The sequence below is a fragment of the Arvicola amphibius genome, chromosome 7 (assembly GCF_903992535.2).
Source record: "Arvicola amphibius chromosome 7, mArvAmp1.2, whole genome shotgun sequence".
In the NCBI taxonomy this organism is placed as follows: Eukaryota; Metazoa; Chordata; class Mammalia; order Rodentia; family Cricetidae; genus Arvicola; species Arvicola amphibius.
The window spans coordinates 101438287-101458524 of NC_052053.1; the positions used below are offsets into that span (position 1 = coordinate 101438287).

General features: G+C 44.1%; 1 pseudogene; it reads left to right on the forward strand.

Annotated features, from left to right (window-relative positions):
- The first annotated feature begins 18998 nt into the window (after positions 1–18998).
- LOC119819607 lies at positions 18999–19934 on the forward strand (annotated as a pseudogene).
- The last annotated feature ends 304 nt before the right edge of the window (positions 19935–20238 follow it).

Genomic DNA, 20238 nt, shown 5'->3' on the forward strand with positions numbered 1-20238 from the left:
TCTGAAAATAATAGCTTCTGTCATCTGTATTCTCATAGTGAATCAGGCATTTTGCCCTACCCCAGGAGTTATTATCTTATGTATAGTCTTACAAAGTCTGGGATTCAGAAAAAAAAAGTGCAATTCTCTCTTGTTTTAGCTCCATAGGCTTGTCAGAGGATCCTGCCATAATTCTGTAAACAGCAGCAGAAATTGCAGCAGGTAACATTTATATAGCATATGCTATAAGCTGGTCACTTAGCCATAGCCATCTTGGAAGTGCTTTAAGTATATAGTAAGAAATCTTCCAGCCGGGCGGTGGTGGCGCATGCCTTTAATCCCAGCACTTGGGAGGCAGAGGCAGATGGATCTCTGTGAGTTCGAGGCCAGCCTGGTCTACAAGAGCTAGTTCCAGGACAGGCTCTAAAAAAAAAAAAGCTGCAGAGAAACCTTGTCTCGAAAAACCAAAAAAAAAAAAAAAAAAAAAAAAAAAAAAGAAAGAAAGAAAGAAAGAAAGAAATCTTCAGAACATACACTGGATTTGGCATATCCCTATTTTAGAGATGAACACCGAGGCACAATGGAAGAAAATGGCCAAGGTCACATACTGAGCAAACAAAAAGGAATCATCAGTGCTCTGGTGACTCCATGGAACTCCAAAGCCTTGCCTACTGAGTCTTATCTGTCCCCAGGAAGACTATCTCAATTTATCCCTGACCCTATCTGTTTAATGATGTTGTTTCTACCCCAACTGGCACCAAAAGAGTCTGGCAGAGACTTCATTACCTCTGAGAGATCCAGGAGCCTGAGACCTACCCTGCTCTTTAAACTTGACCTTTGAGTCTTTGTTTCTTAAAAAACAGCAATAGCTCCCACATGGTTTGATATCAGGTTTAATCATTCTGCCAAGTTACCAGCTTAGGATGTCATGGGCCAGCCAGAACAAACCACAAGAAACACGTTTGTTAAGCTGGGGATGGTGGCTCAGCATTCGGGAAGCTATAACAAGATTGAGAGTTCAAGGCCAGTCTGGGCTGCATACTTTCAAGCCTACAGTGGAGAGGATGGGTGAGTGGAGGCAGGGGAGAATGTATATTTTCCACCAAAAGAGAGAAGGTTCCCTGATAGGCCTCTCTAAGAGAAGAGCTAGGTGTTATGGTTTAAATAAGATGCTGCAGATTCCCGAGGGGCACAGTGCAGAAATGCTGCTGGTCCCCAAGTGGCGACAGTAGGCAGCAGGCTATGAGACCACACTGCAGGTTCCCAAGCGGCAGTGGGCCACGAGGAGCAGCGAGTCCCAGGTAGGTAGCCATGAGGCGGGTGGGAGACAGATGGATAGGCATGCTATGCAGAATGAGATTGGATATTTAGTTAGTGGGTTATGGAAGGGAAGGGAAAGGGGAGAAGGCAAGAAAGGGGAAGAGCAGAGAGAAGTAGAGAGAGAGAGAACCAGAGGGGGAGGGGAGAAGTGGGGAGAAGAGAGTGAGGCAAAAGCTGCCTCTGAGAGAGAGAGAAAGAGGGGGGGGGAGGAGAGGAGAGGAAAGGAAGGGGCTCCGGCTGTAGGCAGGAAGGAAGATCTGCTGGCCTCAGCAGTGGAGGGGGAGGGTGGAGTTTGTTGCTTAAAAGGACAGGACAGACCATTACACTAGGCACCCTGTTTTCCTTCCTGCCACAAAATGAAATATTGGGTGAGTAGGGTGTTACTCCTGCTTGCTCCTTTCCCAATGGGACATCCTAATAAAGAATTCCAGCTATGTCTCATCTAAAGGGGTTATTCTATGATAACAGAATAATAATCAAATGAAGCTGATTTCCCTTTCTGCTTTAAGGAAAAATGTGTGTGTGTGTGTGTGTGTGTATGTGTGTGTGTGTGTGTGTGTGTGTGTGTGTGTGTGTGTTTCCCTTCAATGCCTCTTAGTTCCCCAGTCACCTAAGATGTTGCGTTCAGGGTCTTAGTTCCTCATTTTATTTGAGGAGAGAAAAAGGATTGACAATGGTCAGCTGGTGACTTCTCTGTAAGTCAAAGGCCAAAGGTCAAGATGGAATTAGATTGGAGGGAAGGAGAGAACCTTTGCTTTCCCTTTCTAGAGAATTCTACAAGCACAGCAGTCAAAGACATCCTCCGTGAAGGCTTGTGTCTCTTCTGCTCATGACTCTAGGGAGGGTCTGAGGGCACCAAGCTGGTTGGAAGCCTAAGAGGAAAGGATGCTCTAAGCTGGTGTCCTGGCTCTAGATAGGAAGATGAGAAGACATTAGCTGGCTGTAACAATGGGAAATGCTGACACCAAGGCTGGGAGAAGGGCTAAGTTTCTTCAAACTGCAAAATTCTCTCTACCACCACCACCACCACCCAAACTCAGCATTCAGTTCAAGGATAATGCCTCAGGGACAGTCTCTAACTATACCATGACCTTGGCAGGTGTGGGGTTGGGATAGACAAAGCTTTCCGTAGCAGACTTAGCGAGCAAAGTAGGCACTATAAGGAGAAACATTTCGTTTAATAGCTGGGCCACACAACAAAGAGGCAATGCTAGTTACAGTGTTGAGAAGCTCAAACCCTTATCCCTTTTCTCCACCACCAAATAAAGTTCTTGCATTCTAACACAGTCTTGACAGAAGGGAAGTGAAATCAATGACACCTCACACAAGTCGGGTCCAGGTGGGGCCCACAACATGGTTTCTCTTGATCTGGAAAAATACAGACGTGTATTTCCATGCTCCTCAGAGAAGAAGAGTGACTGCGTAGCTGTGATTTAGGTGCTTGTCGTGGGGGTGGAGTTGGGGGTTGGAATGATTCTCAGATCACGAGGCTGCTGGAGGAGCTGCCAGGTTCTACCCATCTGCACTTATTTGCCTTTAGTTGGCAAAAGACAAATTACCCCAGCACCCCTTGAGCCCGGGGTTTGCAATGCAGCGTCTGCAAGAATGCTTGCTTGGGGAGCCACACTGTTCTGTATCTCAGCAGGTGTAATTCCATCACATGACGAGCCGGATCTGCTTTTCCCTGCTCCAGTTTTGAGCCTGCCAATTCCGAAAGCCATCGCTGAGAAATAAATATTCCTTCTCCGTGATATCCCAGAAAACACCAGGGGTCCCTTTATAGAGACTGTAATGAGCACTTCCTGGCTTCTAGAGTTACAGAAGTCCTCTCTGCCTGCCTCTGAGATCTGTTAGCTAGGACTTCCTGTTGGCAGGCAACTCACCTGCCCCTGCCAGGAAGCCATGCGGAGTTCAGTAGCCTGGCCTGCCCTGTCCAGAGCTTTACAGGTCACCAATAGACCAAAGCAAGAAGTCTAGGGCCACTGTGAAGACACAGATACGGCTCTAGGGGCTGTGCTGTGTTAGAAACCTCCAGGGCAACCTTGGCATTGCTAGTCCAGAGAGTAATTTCTATGGCAGTTTAAGGTTACCTTGAACACATAACTTACCTTTTGGGAAAATGGTGGTAAAGAATCTAAAAGGAAGCCGGGCGATGGTGGCGCACGCCTTTAATCCCAGCACTCGGGAGGCAGAGGCAGGCGGATCTCTGTGAGTTCGAGACCAGCCTGGTCTACAAGAGCTAGTTCCAGGACAGGCTCCAAAGCCACAGAGAAACCCTGTCTCGAAAAACCAAAAAAAAAAAAAAAAAAAGAAGAATCTAAAAGGAAGATCCTCCCAAACTCAAACCTAAAGGCTCAGCCCTTTATTTCAGGAACAGAGAGACAAGGTAAGCTTTGTAAGGAATGGCTGTCCTGTACCTACTCATGTCTAAAGTCCTTGTCGGATTGCCGGGTGTAGTGGTGCACACCTGTAATCCCGGTGCTCAGAACGAGATAGGAGAATATCTTGGGTTCAAGGCTAGCTTGGGTTACAGTATGAGACCCTATCAAAGAAAAAGTAAAAGGAAAAAGTCTTCTGGGGTCCTATGAAGTCAGCACAATCTCACCTTCCCTTTTCACGTTCGTCTGGCTCTTTGCAAGACTAAGCTGACTGGGAGAGTCAGGATCTGTACAGCTCTGACAGAGATCAAGGGAACAGATGCTGCGACGGAATCCCACGGACTCCTCAGAAGCAGAGTCAGAACCTTGTGGAGACCCTTAATGACCTTAAACCTTAAAAAACCCTTTTCTCTGCTGTGCGTTCTCCTGTGACTCCTGTGACAAAGCAAGAGAGTGCAGAGGTTCCTCCATTTTGTATTCTTGTTGAGGCTGTTTTAGGTTTAACTAGAATTAGATCTTTAAGGAGAATTCTGTGGGAAATTACCCAACTCTGTTCTAGGAACTTGAGGTCAAGATGCCCCAGCCAGTTTATCCACTGTTATACTGCCTGCTGGTGCAAACCTGCCCTTCCAGCTACCAGCTTATCTTAGCTTCTGTTAAACGCTTGCTAGCAAAAGAAAACCTTCCCATGCAACTAACCGCAGAGTGAGAAAACACAATGTGATTTTTGCCTTTGAAAAAAAACCCTTTGCCCTAAACACTGGGCGCTACATTTGGGTCCTGAGTGTAGTCCCAGCCAGCTGGAATAAAGACTTTCAGTTGGCTATAAACTGTCTGAGTGGTTGTCTCTGGTGGCTTCCTGTAACAGTCTTAGGTTCATTCGTAAGGGTTTTCATTCAGTAAACTCTTATATGAACATTATCTTCATCAAAAACACAACTTCAAAGACTCTGTGGACCCTTACAAATCAATTGCTCTTAGTTGTCTGTTCTCTCTGCCTGTACTTGTCTGAATGCATTTATATATCATGCAGAGTTATTTTCACGACAGAGATAGTTTTATTATACTCATAACAAGACCCTGTGATTGCACACACCTATAATCCTAGTGGTCAAGAGACTGAAGTGGTGTTGCCAATTTGAGGTCAGCTTGACCTACACAAGGAGACCCTGTCTCAATAATAAAGAAAACAACAAAACCTCACAATCATGGCTATCCCTCGGTGTTTTCATTTTGTAGCTCAGTGGTTTTGTTGTTGTTGTTGTTTTGTTTGTTTGTTTCTCGGTTTTCGTTACTCTCTGAATGTGCTGCATTTGGAGTGCTTATTTAACTTCAGATTTTGGGGCTGCTTTCAGAATAAGACCTGACCTCCATAGGTCTGGGCATGAGGCATAGGACCCCACCACCACCACAGAAGACCAGAACATGTAATAATATTATGTTTCTTATCAGCACACTGAAGGGTTCTAGAAGGGAGCTGACAGAAAAGGCAATCTCTGCACTGTGTTCTGCTAAGACACTAGCCTCTCCAATCTCTCAGCTTTCCCTGGTAGATGTTGGTTTCCTGTTCACCTGGCATAATCCTTCCTCTGACTTCTCTGCTCCACTCTCTACCAAGAGAAGGGCTGAGTTATGAAGATTGCATCCATGGGCTCCCTTTGTCCTCTGGCCTTACCCAAGGACTTTGAAAAGGAGTCACCTTGTTTATCTTTCTTGTTTCTTCCTGCCAGATGGCTCTCATTTCTTAGCTTGCTCTCTAGGTGTTCATCCTAGTCCCACCCCCTTGCCCTTTCAGGACTCTCGGTGTAAGGGCTCTTATCAGGTTTGACTTCAAGCCCACCCCCTGCTTTGTAAATCCTGCCCTTCGCTACAGAGTTCCTATGTGCTTAGACTTATGGGCATTGTGGTAGAAGGTGCAGGTTATCTAACTCTTAATAACTTTTAGAACATTTACCCTTATTATTCTTCTCGAGATTATATAAGGGAAAATTCATTCTGTCCTTTCCCAAGTTTTTGTAGGCAGATCTCTATTTCTTTCTTTGTAATATTGCTAAAGTAGCTTTTTAAATATACAATTTTGTTTATGAAAAGTAAGACATTTGCTATAACTGCTTTGAATAAAAATTTTTTTGAGACAGCTGTAGTGGCATATACCTGTAATCATCACAATCCTACACTTAAGAGGTTGAGGCAGGAGGATTACAAATTTGGGGTCATCCCGAAGCATGTCTCTAGAGAAGAGACAAGGGAGAGGGGGAGGAAAGACAGAGACAGAGATAGAGGAAAAAGAATGTTTTGGAAAAATAAAAAAAACTTGTAAATTCTGTGTTCTGAAAATGCATGACTCCTAGCTGTTTTGATGTATTTTATATTTAAGAGGTTCCACCCAAAGGAGCTCTTGAAGTTTCTCACAAGGCAGTGTCCTAAAACACCAGCACCCCTTCCCTCTGTTAAGCCAGTCTCGGGAAGTTTGCGATAAGTAGGCATCTGTAAAGGAACAGCCTGGTGTCTAGGTTGCAGAGTCTGTCCTTAAAACCTTGATTTAAAGTCCACGAAAGCTATGTACAGTTTTTTATTTTGTCATTTGACTGGAATTTTTGTTTATTTGGTTTTGGTGTTCGGTCTATACTCAAGCCTTTCATACGTATATTTTCTGTCATATTCCTTATTGTAAAAATTACCCTCTTGTTCACCAATCTCCATAATAGCTTTGCTGTGGAGCTATTGGTCCTCTCACATCTCCAGACAGAATAAGTGTCAAGGTGTTACATTGAAAGCATAAATCTAATTAATCTTAAAATCAGTAAAAATCAGGAGTCAGATATTGGGGTAGAAACCTGAAAGGTCAGAGAAGCAGAGGAGCAGCCATAGTCACTCGCTACCTCTCCAAATTCTCCAACCAAAACGGCAGGGATCCTCTCTAGGCTACCACCTTACTACTTCTTGTCTCCTCTCTCTACAGTCCTCCAAGTCTCTATGGTTAATTTGGTTGACTAGAGGCTGGCCCCGCCCTCTAACTCCAAGCCAGCTTTATCTGTCAGTACACAATCAGAACGTCACATAACACCTCATCTTGGCCTATTATTCTACCTCTCCTCTTCCAGTCTTATTGAAATATTCTTTCCCTTGGTATAAATGGATTATTCCATTTAAATCTGTTCCCTTTAAAAATAATACATGGGAAGGCGCTTAGTCCTACTGCAGCTTGATACTCACGAGAGACCCGCCCTTTCCTGAATAAAAATGGAGAGGAGTGGATTGGGGGGTGGGAACTTGGAGAGGGGAGATGGGGGGAAAGGGACTTGGAGGAAAGGATGGAGGAAAAATTTGGGCCGGGCTGTAAAATAAAATAAATAAAATAACAATTTTTAAAAGAAAAATATGTACATATATTTGAGCTTATTCCAGTATAAACATTATTGTCTTAAATAAACCAAGAAAGTATTTTTAAAAATTCAGGGAAAGAGATGTAGCTCAGTGGCAAATGGCCATGGTTGATATTTTAAGTTTGATCTCAGCCCACAAAAATAAATGAACAAAATAGGAGACTTATTTTATGCACTGTATGTTCACTGCTGTTCTGACTTGCACCTTAGAAGTTGTTGCCAAGTCCTGAGCCATGCATCTACGGTCCACCCCCACTCCCTAGAAGGTTCTTACCTTCTAGGACAAGCGCCAGGCCCTAAGATAAGGGGAATCTGAGCAGACACTGTGTGAACCCTGAAATACCAACTCTCCTTTCGCACAGTGCACCTCTACCTTCTTTATCCATGTCGTTCCCGTCACTTCTTGGCCACTTCTCTTGGACTTGCCTTTGCCTCTCTAAGCCTGTCCTGTATAAACACACCATCTCACCAGAGTCTGCCTGGAGCTCTCATCCCTCATTCCCAAGCTGCCCTGTATTCTAGGCTTCCCCGTTGAGGTCTGAGCGGCCATTTGCTCTCTTGTGAACTTCAGTTTGGCCTGACCCTTTCTTCCGATGGAAGGCAGGTCCCGCCTGACTGCCGGCCTCATTCAGAGTAATCAGGCACTTATTTCCCAGGAAGCAGTGTCAGCCGTAGTCAAAAGCTTTGAGGCAAGGGGGCTAAGAGGGCTGTTCTGTGGCACTGCCCTTGCAGAGCATGGAAAAGCTGAGGGCTCCACCCTGAGCCCCGAAAACAGAGACAAAAATCTTTGAGGCAGTTAATGACATACTCATAGTTTTGTTTGAAGGATTACTTTTTAGAAATCACCTTGGACTGCCCAGTTAGCTCAGTGGGTTAGATCACGGGGCTAATAATAATCTTCTCAGAGCTGGGACTGCTCAGTGGGGGAGAACTCGCCTAGCATACATGAAGCCCCGTGTTCAACTGTTAACACCACAAGAGAAAAATAAATAAATCTGGCCCACAGTGAAGCACAGAGCGACCCCACAGTGTGTAAGGCTCCAGGCATGAATACAAATGGAGGGCCATAGCCAACATCCAAAATTATAAATTAAACAAACTGATAAATAAAATATCCCATCCTCTGATACTGGCAAATATGCCTTTATAATAACCAGGAAGGCCAGGTTTAGCTACAGAGGACTTGAACTTCTGAGTACTGAGTTGTAAAGTAGTGAAATACAAAGGGCTTGGCATCCCTGTCCACCAGCCAAGTCATGTGGGACTCGCCTGATTTTGCAAGATAAGCAATCAAGTTAGTTTTGGCAGCAGGAGAGGGCTAGTTCTCCCCCTGTGCACACTTCTTCCGGGCTTGGCCCATGTGACAAAGAGCCTGGCGTGCCTTCACGTGAGCAATATCCAAGCTCCATTCCCGTTCCACTTCATCATACCCCTTTCCAAGAAGCAATTACCTCTGAGCACCCAGGATGCCTGTTAGGACCACGACAGGGGTGTGGTCTGGAGGTGAGGCTGAGGGAGGAGGGCCATAGGTACGAGGCCTGCCTGCAGGCTGAAGGGAGCCAGCTTTTCTTAAATTATCTCATCTACCTTTCACCTCTGGGCTTTTACCTTTCTGTATTCCATATACCTTTCTTTCCTTTTTGCTCCATGGCTGACTGGGTGGCTGGGTGACTGGCCCCTGGTGTCCTCCACTTCTCCTTTTCTTGCTCCTCCTGTTCCTCCTCTCTTGAGCCTAGATTTCTCCTCCTATTGGTTCTCTCTGCCTGCCAGCCTTGCCTATCCCTCTCCTGCCTAGTTATTTGCCATTCAGCTCCTTATTAGAGCAATCAGGTGTTTTAGGCAGGCAAAGTAACACAGCTTCACAGAGTTAAACAAATGCAACATAAAAAAATACAACACATTTTTGGCAAATATTCCACAGCATAAACTAATGTAATGCATCTCAAACGAATATTCTATATTAGAAAAGTCATTGGGGGAAATAAAACAACCAAAGAACCACTGAGTTCTTGGGGGAGCCCTCTCCTCCAGTTCTCGTCCTTGGCTTTCCTTTTATTCTGCATTCCCCTAGAATAATTAAGGTCAAATCTCACCCTGGGGTAGGGTACCAAGGTGTGTACCAACCTCCACTGCTCTGATGACTGACCCAGGTCAGCTTTCCCATCTTTCTCACCTTGACCATAGTAGTAGAAGTGTGTGTGTGTGTGTGTGTGTGTGTGTGTGTGTGTGTGTGTGTTTTGGGGTGGGGCAGGGAGCAAGACCTTTCTTATAGTCTCAGCAATTTGACAGTATCAACAGCTGAGAACAATGACCAGGAATACAATCTGTGGACAAATTCTCCATTTTAACTGTTTCTTAGAAACCCTCAAGGGGAGAGAATTCAGACATGTGAGGTATGACCTTCATGATAGGAAGTCACTCAGCATTGGGTTCTTCTTCTTTAAACCCCAACCACACTCTCGACCAGTTAGCAAAGTGCAGGATCTCCTGGCTGGGTGAGCCCTCCACTACACCCCCTGCAAAGGACAGAGGGAAGTCAGGCCCCTGTCCATACCTCTGGCATGTTCCCTGAAAGGAGACATTGTCAGCAACTTGTGCCTACTCTGCGGTGCGCATGCCAGCACTTGCAGTCTCCCTCCTTACTGTCTGTGTGGGAATAAAACTGAGCTCTTAGCCGGGCGGTGGTGGCGCATGCCTTTAATCCCAGCACTCGGGAGGCAGAGGCAGGCGGATCTCTGTGAGTTCGAGACCAACCTGGTCTACAAGAGCTAGTTCCAGGACAGGCTCCAAAGCCACAGAGAAACCCTGTCTCGAAAAACCAAAACCAAAAAAAAAAAAAAAAAAAAAAAAAAAAAAAAAAAACTTAGCTCTTTATTGGAAAGCGGGAGAGCTGTGACTTTCCCCTTATTTGTTCATTCATTCATTCATTCTAAAGTGAAAACTGCCAGCCCTGGGTATTAGAGTCCCTTCTAACTTCCTCTGGGTGTCCATGTCCTGATGTCCTTCCTCCCATTCCAGGAGACAGACTTTTTATTGACACATAAAAATGACACAATTTTATGGTCTACTATGTAATGTGTTGGCTCATGTATACATTGTGTAATGTTCACATCGGGGTGAGTATCTCAGTCTTATGCCTTAAAATTTCTTTGTGATAAAATCATCCAAAATTCTTCCATATATATATATATATATATTCTAAACTCATTCTACGGTACAATGGAATACAAGAGCTTATTTGCTCTGACTGGAACTTTGTATCAGTTGACTAATTTTTACCCCTTTTCTCAGCCCCTGAAAACCAATATTCTTCTTGAACTTTTATGAAATAGATACTTTGAGATTCCACATATGAGGAAAATTATGTGATACCATGACAGTCATCTTTCTATGTCTGACACGTGGTGAGATTTATTATTACTATCAATTTTTTTTGTTTTTTTGAGACAAGGTTTCTCTGTAGTTTTGAAGCTTGCCCTGGAACTAGCTCTTGTAGACCAGGCTGTCCTCGAACTCACAGAGATCCGCCTGCCTCTGCCTCCCAAGTGCTGGGATTAAAGGCGTCAACCACCACCGCCTGCTTCTATCATTATTTTTTATGGAGTCCAGGTTCTGCTCTATTGGTAGGACTGACCTGAAACTTGCTATGTAGCCCAAGCTGAACCTCAACTCTCCATTCTCCATACACCTTTTATGTTTTGATCCAGTACATCATACAAACACACACATGAGCATGTGTGGCCCTAGGGCACCTTACCAAGAGTGATGTACTCTGATATATTTTGTTTTAATTTGCTGCCTTCTCTTTTCCTTTTAATGTTGGTTTTGAGCCACAAAATTATTTCATTACCTATGATTGAAAAATACTGCCTTGAACATAAACTCCACACTCAGAGACAATCTTGAAAAAAATACCAACAGGAACAATGCTGGACACACGACATATGTTGAGTAAATACCTGTTACGCTCTATGCTTTTAAGGAACCAATAACCCCCACTGTAGGCGACACCCCAGGGGAAAAGACTTTGTCTTGGAAATTCTCCAATTTGCTTGGTATGGATAAGGTCAGCCTAATTCGAAACCCCAGCAAAGAGATCATTCATACACAGAAAACTGTACATTGTTATCCGTTTTGAAGTTAGAATTGGAATTCTGGAGTAAAACAAAAGCAAACAGGTTTCATTCAGCAGACACGAGCTAAACGCCGGCCCTGTGTTGTGTGCTCACTGTTCTCAGGCTATAATTACAGACTCAGATGAGTCCCAGTGCCTGCCCTGAAGGAACTGGGATATAGCAGAAGCTGTGGAGCAAGAATCTGATGCAGACAAGCAAGGTACAGGGAGGGAGGTGAGGTGCCTAGTCAGTCTCGAGGAGGTAGAATGGTTCCCTTGGAGCTACCGCAAGAGTAGTAGCCAGAGAGGAGAGTAAACACAGGAGACCTGCAGCAGCAGAGAAAACAACATGTTCCAAGATGTGACAGTCACAATCGATTATCCACTGCGCAATGTGTCTCATGTTTGTTTGGATCTCTCTCTCTCTCTCTCTCTCTCTCTCTCTCTCTCTCTCTCTCTCTCTCTCTCTGTGTGTGTGTGTGTGTGTGTGTGTGTGTGTGTGTGTGTGTGTGTGTGTGTGTGTGTGTTTGAGACAGGGTTTTTCTGTGTAATGACTCTGGCTGTCCTGGAAACAGATCCACCTGCTTTTGCCTCCCAAGTGCTGGGATTAAAGGTGTGCGCCACCACTGCCGGATTGAGTCCCGTGTTTCTGACAGGCAGTGCCTCCCTTATTTTAATAAGGAAATGGGCAGTTCACTGTGACTCTTTAACTCAAAGGTGTGATAGACAGTTCTAATTGTCAACTTAACACGATCTAAAACCACCTGGGAAGAGTGCCTCAATGAGAGATTGTCTACTTTGAGTTAACTTATGGGCATGTCTCTGGGGGATTATCTTCAGTTAATTAAGATGAGAAGACCCAGTCTGAATATTGCTGGCACTATTCCAAAGGCTGGGCCCTGGAGTGTATAAGAGCGAAGCGTAAATTGAACATAAGTGAGTGAGTGAGGAAGTGAGCAGGTGTGTATGTTCGTCTGCTCTTGACTACGGTTATGATATGACCAGCTGGCCCAAGCTCTGGCTACTGTGACTTCCCTGCAATAATGGACTGTCACCCAGAATAAAATCATTTTCTTCCCAAAGTTGCATTTTGTCAGGGCATTTTCTCACAGCTATGGAGATGGAAGTAGAACAAAGAAAAATCCTCTGACATGAACCAATCATGGTGGTTCCAGGATCCTTGCCAGTCTCTGACTTAGAAATTGGCAAGAAGACTCCAGTCTAGACAATGGGATCTGAGGAAGGATCTTCAGGGAGCAGTCTTTGGGAAAGCAGTCTTGAAATAAATGCATGTTAATAAGCTGTCTTTTCCTTTGTTGGATTTTTTATTTACTATGTTTGTGGAATACTCGGCTGAGGTACAGCCATCTTGGAATCATGGCAGAAGCTAGCTAGAGCATGCCAATCGAAGTGATAGGAAGACAAGGGTGTTGCTGGGCTTTTCCTCCCTCTGATGAAAATACCCAAGATGATCAGCTTCTAAAGAGGGAAGTATGGTTTTGCCTCATAGTATCAGAGGTTTCAATCCACAGTCACATAGCTCTGTCTGTGGCAACGTAGTCTATCATGGCAGGAGCACGTGTCAACAGAGGCCGCTTATCTCGCGAGGGCTGGGACTTGAGAGGGAGAAAGGTGTCAGAGTTCCAGTACTCCCTTCAAGGACACACCTCAATGGCTTAGCTTCTCTTCACTAGGTCCCACCTCCCAAAAGTGTCACAGGCTGGTGACCAAGTCCTTAATATACAGCTCTCTGGGGGACACTTACCATCCAAACCCTGACAATCAAGCACCTCAATGACCTTGAGAAGCAGATGAATTAATCAAATAAAGGTTCTATATTCAAGGCACAGTGTGAGTAAGCTGATAGAGTTTCTGTATTATAAAAGTCCCCTGAACCAGGGTTTGGGTTGGTTATACTCAAAATTAAATTGAACTAAAGCAGAAGCTGTGGAGAGAGAAAAGACTATTCCAACAGATCAGATCAGAACTTAGGGTGCAGGAAGGAATACTGGGGTTGATAGGTTTTTGTTGTTGTTCTTTTCAACTGGGAATGGCAGGTGGAGGGATGAGGGAGATGAGTGGTGGTATTGTCGAACACAGTCCAGGAATGGAGTCCTGGGGGGAATTCTCAGTGACTGTAGGAAAATTAAAAACAAAAAAACAACAACAAAAAAATCAAGAGTCTTGTGACTCAGTTTCTTCAAAACATGGACTTGTTCTCAGGATGCGTTTCCATGCTCCTCCCGGTGTAACAGATAGGAGCAAGTTTACTTTGGATTACTCATTATTGCTTACCGGTGTTAACCTTTATGTATCTCTGTGGGAAAACATGATTTTTTTTTTTTTGCCACGTGTGGCTTGTCCTTATGGTTTTATACAGTTTAACTCTAGAGAACTTTGCTCGTGTGACCTTTTTTAACCCTCAGAATAATTGTCTGTAGCTCTGAATAAAGTTGGCTATTGCATGAGGCTTTAGTCTCCCTCATTTATGAACTCCACTCTCCCAGGTTCCACCACCTCTAGAGAAGTGACAAAGGCTAGTTTACAAAAGTTACAGATGTATGAAAAAGCCGTATGCAGACCTGCTGGTCTGTAATCTAATTAAAGCATTAATATAAAAAAAAAGTTTGGTCAGGTGTGTTAGAGAATACCTTTAATCCTAGCACTCAGGAGACAAAGGCAGGAGGATCTCTGTGAGTTTGAGGCCAGCCTGGTCTACAGAGCGAGTTCCAGGACAGCCAGGACTACATAGAAAGACACTGTCTCAAATAAATAGATAAATGTGAAGGAAGGCCACCTGTGTGAGTGTTGCTCCCAGAAGTCATAGATTGTATTAAGCAAAAATGAGAGGCCCAAATGAGGAATACTTCCTCAGTTGCCGGTCACTGAGGGCCCAGAGGCCCTCAAACAGTAGAGGCTATTGCTACTCCTCTTGTTGTCCCCCAGAACTAGATGGTAAGATCCTATAGTTGAAGACAGCATACACTTTGGCTACAGGACATGCAAACAGCAAGCTGGGACTGAGTTAGAATCTTCTTTCCTACTGGGTAGATGCCATGGTCCTGGAAGGTGCTTCACAGGGGGAGGGGGTAGTAGCTGTTAATGGTCCTAGCAAGCTGTGGCAGGCCTGTTACAGAAATAGCCAACTATTTGTTTGTTTTGTTTTGGGGTTTTTTTGTTTTGTTTTGTTTTTTTGTTTGAGAAAGAGTTTCTCTGTGTAGCCTTGGCTATCCTGGAACTCACTCTGTAGACCAGGCTGGCCTCAAATTCACAGAGATCTGCCAGCCTCTGCCTCCCTAGTGCTAGGATTAAAGGCAGGCACCACCACTGCCTGGCAGCCAATTACTCTTTTAAAAATAGCATTTTACACTCACTCTACAGGTAGAATTCATAGCTGGTACAGTAAACCTGGTCAAAAGTCAGTGGCTAGGAAAATCATAGCAGAGCGGGGGTGGGGGGATTACAACTCTTCTTTACAAACAAAACAGTGCTAAAACTGCCTTCTAAATACTTGTTTATATGCTGCTACATTACTGTTGCTTTTAACCTTGATCAGAGGAAGCTTCTGCTTACAATGGGCAACAGTTAACGCAGCTCATATCTGGTCAGAGTGTTGAGAATGCTCAACCCTGAATTGGACATTTTTATCATCCCCTCTAGCTCAGGGAGCGTCTCAGGAGGAAGAAGAAAAACATGTAGAAAGCTGGAGGACAGGAAAGAGAGCTGTGAAATGCTGTACTGTGGACATGCCGTGGCTTTTGTACCCGGGAACTCTCAGCAGCTGTGGCTGCTGGACAAGACTAACCCCATCAACATCCCATTGTGGATGGGGAAGAGGCCACAAGAGTCTCCTTCCTCCACGAGGAGCTATGGGCAGCGAGCGGTTGCTGAAGAGGGAGTCATATTCCTCAGTAATATAGCCAGTAAGTTGCCCTTGTCAATGAGAAGTAAAGAAGTTCTTCTTACCCAAATAATTAGCACACACACACGCACACACACACGCTCATATCAGCAACCCTAACTAAATGTAGTGGGACACATAAATTGAAGCAGGAAAGGATTTCTCAGGAAGAAAGGGGGGTTTGGTGGGAGCCTAAGGAAGGGAAAGAGAGTAATGAGTGAACATCACACTCGTGTACGAAATTATGAAAGAAGAAATGCGTTTTTCAAAGGAGTCTGGAGGAACAGTTAAGAGCTCTTGCTGCTCTTCCAGAGGTACTGGGTTTAGTTCCCAACACCCAACTCTGTGAATACCTGTGCGTGCATGCGCTCGCACAAAAACACGCACACACACACACACACACACACACACACACAATAAATCTTTGAATTTTTAAAGAAAAAATGAGATACAGGAGCTGGAGAGATGGCTCAATAACTAAGAGCATTTGTTACTCTTCTGTAAGACCACTGTTCAATTCTCAGCACCCATGTCAGGTGGCTCACAACGTGTAATTCTAGCTTCAGAGGATCCAGCAATGGAAGAAAGAAAGTATCCTCAACAAATGCTGCTGGTCTAACTGGATGTCACTCTATAGAAGACTGCAAATAGAGCCATATCTATCACCCTGCATAAAACTCAAGTTCAAGTGGATCGAAGACCTCAACACAAAAAATACACTGAGCCTGATGGAAGAGGAAGTGGGGAATAGCCTTGAACACACTGTCCCTGAAAGCAACTTCCTGAAGAAAACACCAATAGTGCAGACATTAGTGTTAGATTAACAATTAATAAACTGGACCTCGTGAAACTGAAAAACTTCTGTAAGGCAAAGGGCACTGCTAGTAAGACAAACTAGAAGCCCATAGAATGGAAGAAAATTTTCACCAACTCCACATCTAACAGAGGGCTGATTTCCAAAATATATACATAACTTAAGAAATTAGACATCAACAAACCAAATAATCCAATTAAAAATGGGATACATATCTAAACAGAGAATTCTCAACAGAGGACTCTCAAATAGATGAGAAACACTTAGAGAAAAGTTCAGTATTCTTAGCCATCAGGGAAATGCAAATCAAAACTACTTTGAGATTTCATCTTGATCAAAATGGCTAAGATCAAAAACACAAGTGATGTTCATGTTGGCAAGGATGTGAAGCAAGGGAAACACTCCTCCACTGATGGTGGGAGTGTAAATTTGTGCAGTCACTTTGGAAATCAGTATGGTGGTTTCACAGAAATTTGGGGATCCATCTACCTCAAGACCCAGCTATACCACTCTGGGCATATACACAAAGGACACTCCATCCTATCACAAGGACACGTGCTCAACTATGTTCATAGTGGCTTTATTTGTAATAGCCAAAACCTGGAAGCAACCTAGATGTCCCTCAACTGGATAATGGATAAAGAAACTATGGTACATTTACACAATGGAATGAATATTACTCAGCTGTTAAAAGCAATGACATCATGAAATTTGCAGGCAAATGGATGGAACTAGGAAAAGTATATAATTGGAGGTTTCTCTCCCGCCCAGCAGTTCCCAAATAACTACTCTGATGTTTAATATTAATGAAAAATGTTTTGGCCTATGGCTCAGGCTTGTTATTAACTAGCTCTTACAACAAATTAACCCATTTCTGTTCTATGTTTTACCACAAGGCTCATGACTTCCTACCTCACATCTTGCTTCCCCAGCAACTGCTGGTGTCTCCCAGACTCCGCCTTCTTTTTCCCTTTACCTTTGTTTGGATTTCCCACCTGGCTCAATTCTGCCTGTCTATTGGCCAAATCAGCTTCTTTATTAACCAAATAATAAAACATATTCACAGCATACAGAGAGGTATTCCACATCATCATCTTAAGTGAGATAAACCAGACCCAGAAAGACAAACATGGTCTGTACTCACTTATAAGTAGATATTAATTATAAAGTAAAATATAATAATGCTATGGTCCACAGACCCAGAAAGGGTAAGTAGCAAGGAAGGCTCAAGGCAGGATGCAAGGATCTCCCTTGGGAGGGAAATAGAATAAATTTTCAAGGTGGACTGGGGACAGGTTAGGAAGTAGAGGAATCAGGTGGGGTCAGGGAAGAAGAAACTACTGGGAGAAATGACTGGAATTGGGGGCAAGGGAGTAAGGATGAAATCTAGTGCAAAGGAAACTCCATAGAATCTATGATAGTAACCCTAGCAATGACTCATAGCAATTGAGGATACAGAGCCTGAACTGGCCATTATCTGTAACCATGCAAGGCCTCAAGTGGAGTAATTGGGACCCCAACCTAGCCACAGAACCTTCAACCTACAGCTTGTCCCATCTACAGAGTGTTCTGGGACTGGAGCCTAGCAGAATCATGATCAAAGAGACTAAAGAGACTGTAATGGTCTATCCTGTCTCTTTAAAAGAAAAACCCTGCCCACTTCATCCTTTGTCCACTGAGGCAAACAGATCTTCCTTCTGCTTCCAGCCTGAGCTCATTCCTTTTTCATCTCTCTCCCAAAGAGGCAGCTTCTGCCTCTTTTCCTTCTTCCCCCTTCTCCCCTTTCCCCCTCCTCCTCACCCTCCCTCCCCCCTTCTCTCTCTCTTCCTCTCTCTGCTCTTCTCCCTTCTCTCCTTCTCTCCTTTCTCCTTCCCTTCCATAACCCACTAAATAAATACCAGTCTCACTCTGTATGGTGTGTGCCTATTGATCTCGTTCTCTCAACCACCACGCAGCTCCCTACCTGGGACTCGCTGCTCCTCATGGCCCACTGCCTGCTGCTGCCACTCAGGAAATGGTGCCATAACAGAGACTCCATCCAGCAACTCATGGGAGAGATGCAGAGTCCTACAGTCAAATATTAGGTGGAGTTCAGAAAGTCCTATGGAGGTGGGGAAGAAGGATTGGAGAAACCAGAGGGGTCAGGGACACCAGGAGAACACAGCCCACAGAATCAACTGGCTGGAAGTCATGGGGCTTCACAGAGATCAGGGAACCTGTAAAGGTCTGACCAAGGTCCTCTACATACCATGTTATAGCTGAGTAGCTTGGTGTTCCTGTGGAATTTCTAACAGTGGGATCAAGGACTTTCTCTGACTCTTTTGCTTGTTTGTGGGACCCTCTCCCCAGGTTGCCTCATCCAGTCTGGAATGATGGCACATGCCTTGTTTTATTGTGGCTTGTTATGCTGTGTTTGGTTGATATCCCTTGGAGGCCTGTTCTTTTCTGAGGGGAAGGTGAATCTGGGGTCAAGAGGATGTAGGAGAGAAGACTGGGGAAGTGGAAGGACAGGGAACTTTATCGGGATATAATGTATGAGAGAAGAATAAAGATAAAATAAAATAAAATAAATATAAATATAAAGAGAAATCTGAGGAAATCAAAGAAAGCAAACCACTAAGCAGTGTTCCTCTGTGGTCTCTGCTTCAGTTCCTACCTCTGGATTTCCGTCTTGGCTTCCCTCAGTGATGGACTATAACCTGTAAGCTACATAATTTTTTTTCCTCCCCAGGTTCTTTTTGGTCAGTGTTTTATCATGCAATTGAAACCAAACCAGAACATAAACAAAATGTGTGCATGTGGATACAGTTTCTCTCTACAGAATGTCTACTAAAAAATGTCTCGGCTGTTTATCAGTAAGAAACCACTTAGTAAACTGCTTTATCCATCTTAAATTATATGCAGCCATTAAAAATAATTAAGCAATTCAATATGCTTGAAAGGGAGGTAGAGTGATATCGTGAGAGGTGGATCTGCATGCACTCTGGGTTGAGCGAAGCCCACACTGAGGAGGTTCTGTGTCCGGTGCTGTTCTACCAAATCTCTTCGTTGTCATTAAGAAGCACAGAGTGGGACCCTAGTTTGGGATTCACACATACACCTCAGAATGCCGGGTCTAAGTTGTAGAGTTTATCAACACAGATTCCCTGAGATGGAAGATGTAGTGATGGTGAATGTAAGATCCATTGCTGAAATGGGGGCTTATGTCAGCTTGTTGGAATACAATAACACTGAAGGCATGATTCTTCTTAATGAATTATCCAGGAGATATATCCATTCTATAAACAAGTGATCCACATTGGCAAAAATGAATGTGTAGTTGTTATTAGAGTGGACACAGAAAAAGGATATATTGATTTGTCAAAAAGAAGATTTTCTCCAGGGGAAGCAATAAAATGTGAAGACAAATTTACAAAATTCAAGACTGTCTGTAGCGTTCTGCGCCATGTTGCTGAGGTATTAGAACATACCAAGGATGAGCAGCTGGAAAGCCTGGTCCAGAGGACTGCCTGGCCTTTGATGACAAGTACAAGAAGCCTGGCTATGGTGCTTACGAGGCCTTTAAGCATACAGTCTCAGACCCATCTTGGATAGTTTAGATCTGAATGAAAATGAGCAGGAAGTACTCATTAGCAATAGCATGAGGCATTTGACCCCACAAGCTGTCAAACTCCGATCAGATACTGAAGAAGCTTGCTATGGTTATGAAGGAACTGATGCTGTAAAAGAAGCCCTGAGAGCAGGCTTGAATTGTTCTACAGAAACCATGCCCATCAAGATTAACCTAAGAGCTCCCTTCCACCCAGGTATGTGATGACAACGACCTAGAGAGAACAGAAGACCTCTCTGTTCTCAATTCAGCTATGGCAGTCATCAAAGAGAAGATTGAGGAGAAGAGGGGTGTGTTCAGATGGAGCCCAAAGTGGTCACAGACACGGATGAGACTGAACTCGCAAGGCAGCTAGAGCTGCTTGAGAGAGAAAATGCAGAGGTGGATGGAGACGATGACGCAGAAGAAATGGAAGCCAAAGCTGAAGATTAGCCTTGTGGGAAACAGTATGATTTAAGGAATACGAAGATGCCCTTCCTGGCTGTAAACCCTAGGCTTGAAAGTTTTCCAGTATTGAAAACTTCAAAGCTGAATATTTTTATTTCCAAGTATTCAAGTGTTCAACAAATCAGAATCTAACCGCCCTCCTTGTATCAGCCTCAAAGAAGCTCTAACACCTCAAGCATTTTTTAAGGGAGTGTCTTGATTTGACCAGAGGCAAATCTTAAAGAGCAGCCCTAAAATTGGGCTTTCGGTTTCCATTTCTGATGTCTCTGGATTCTGATGTCTCCATGAG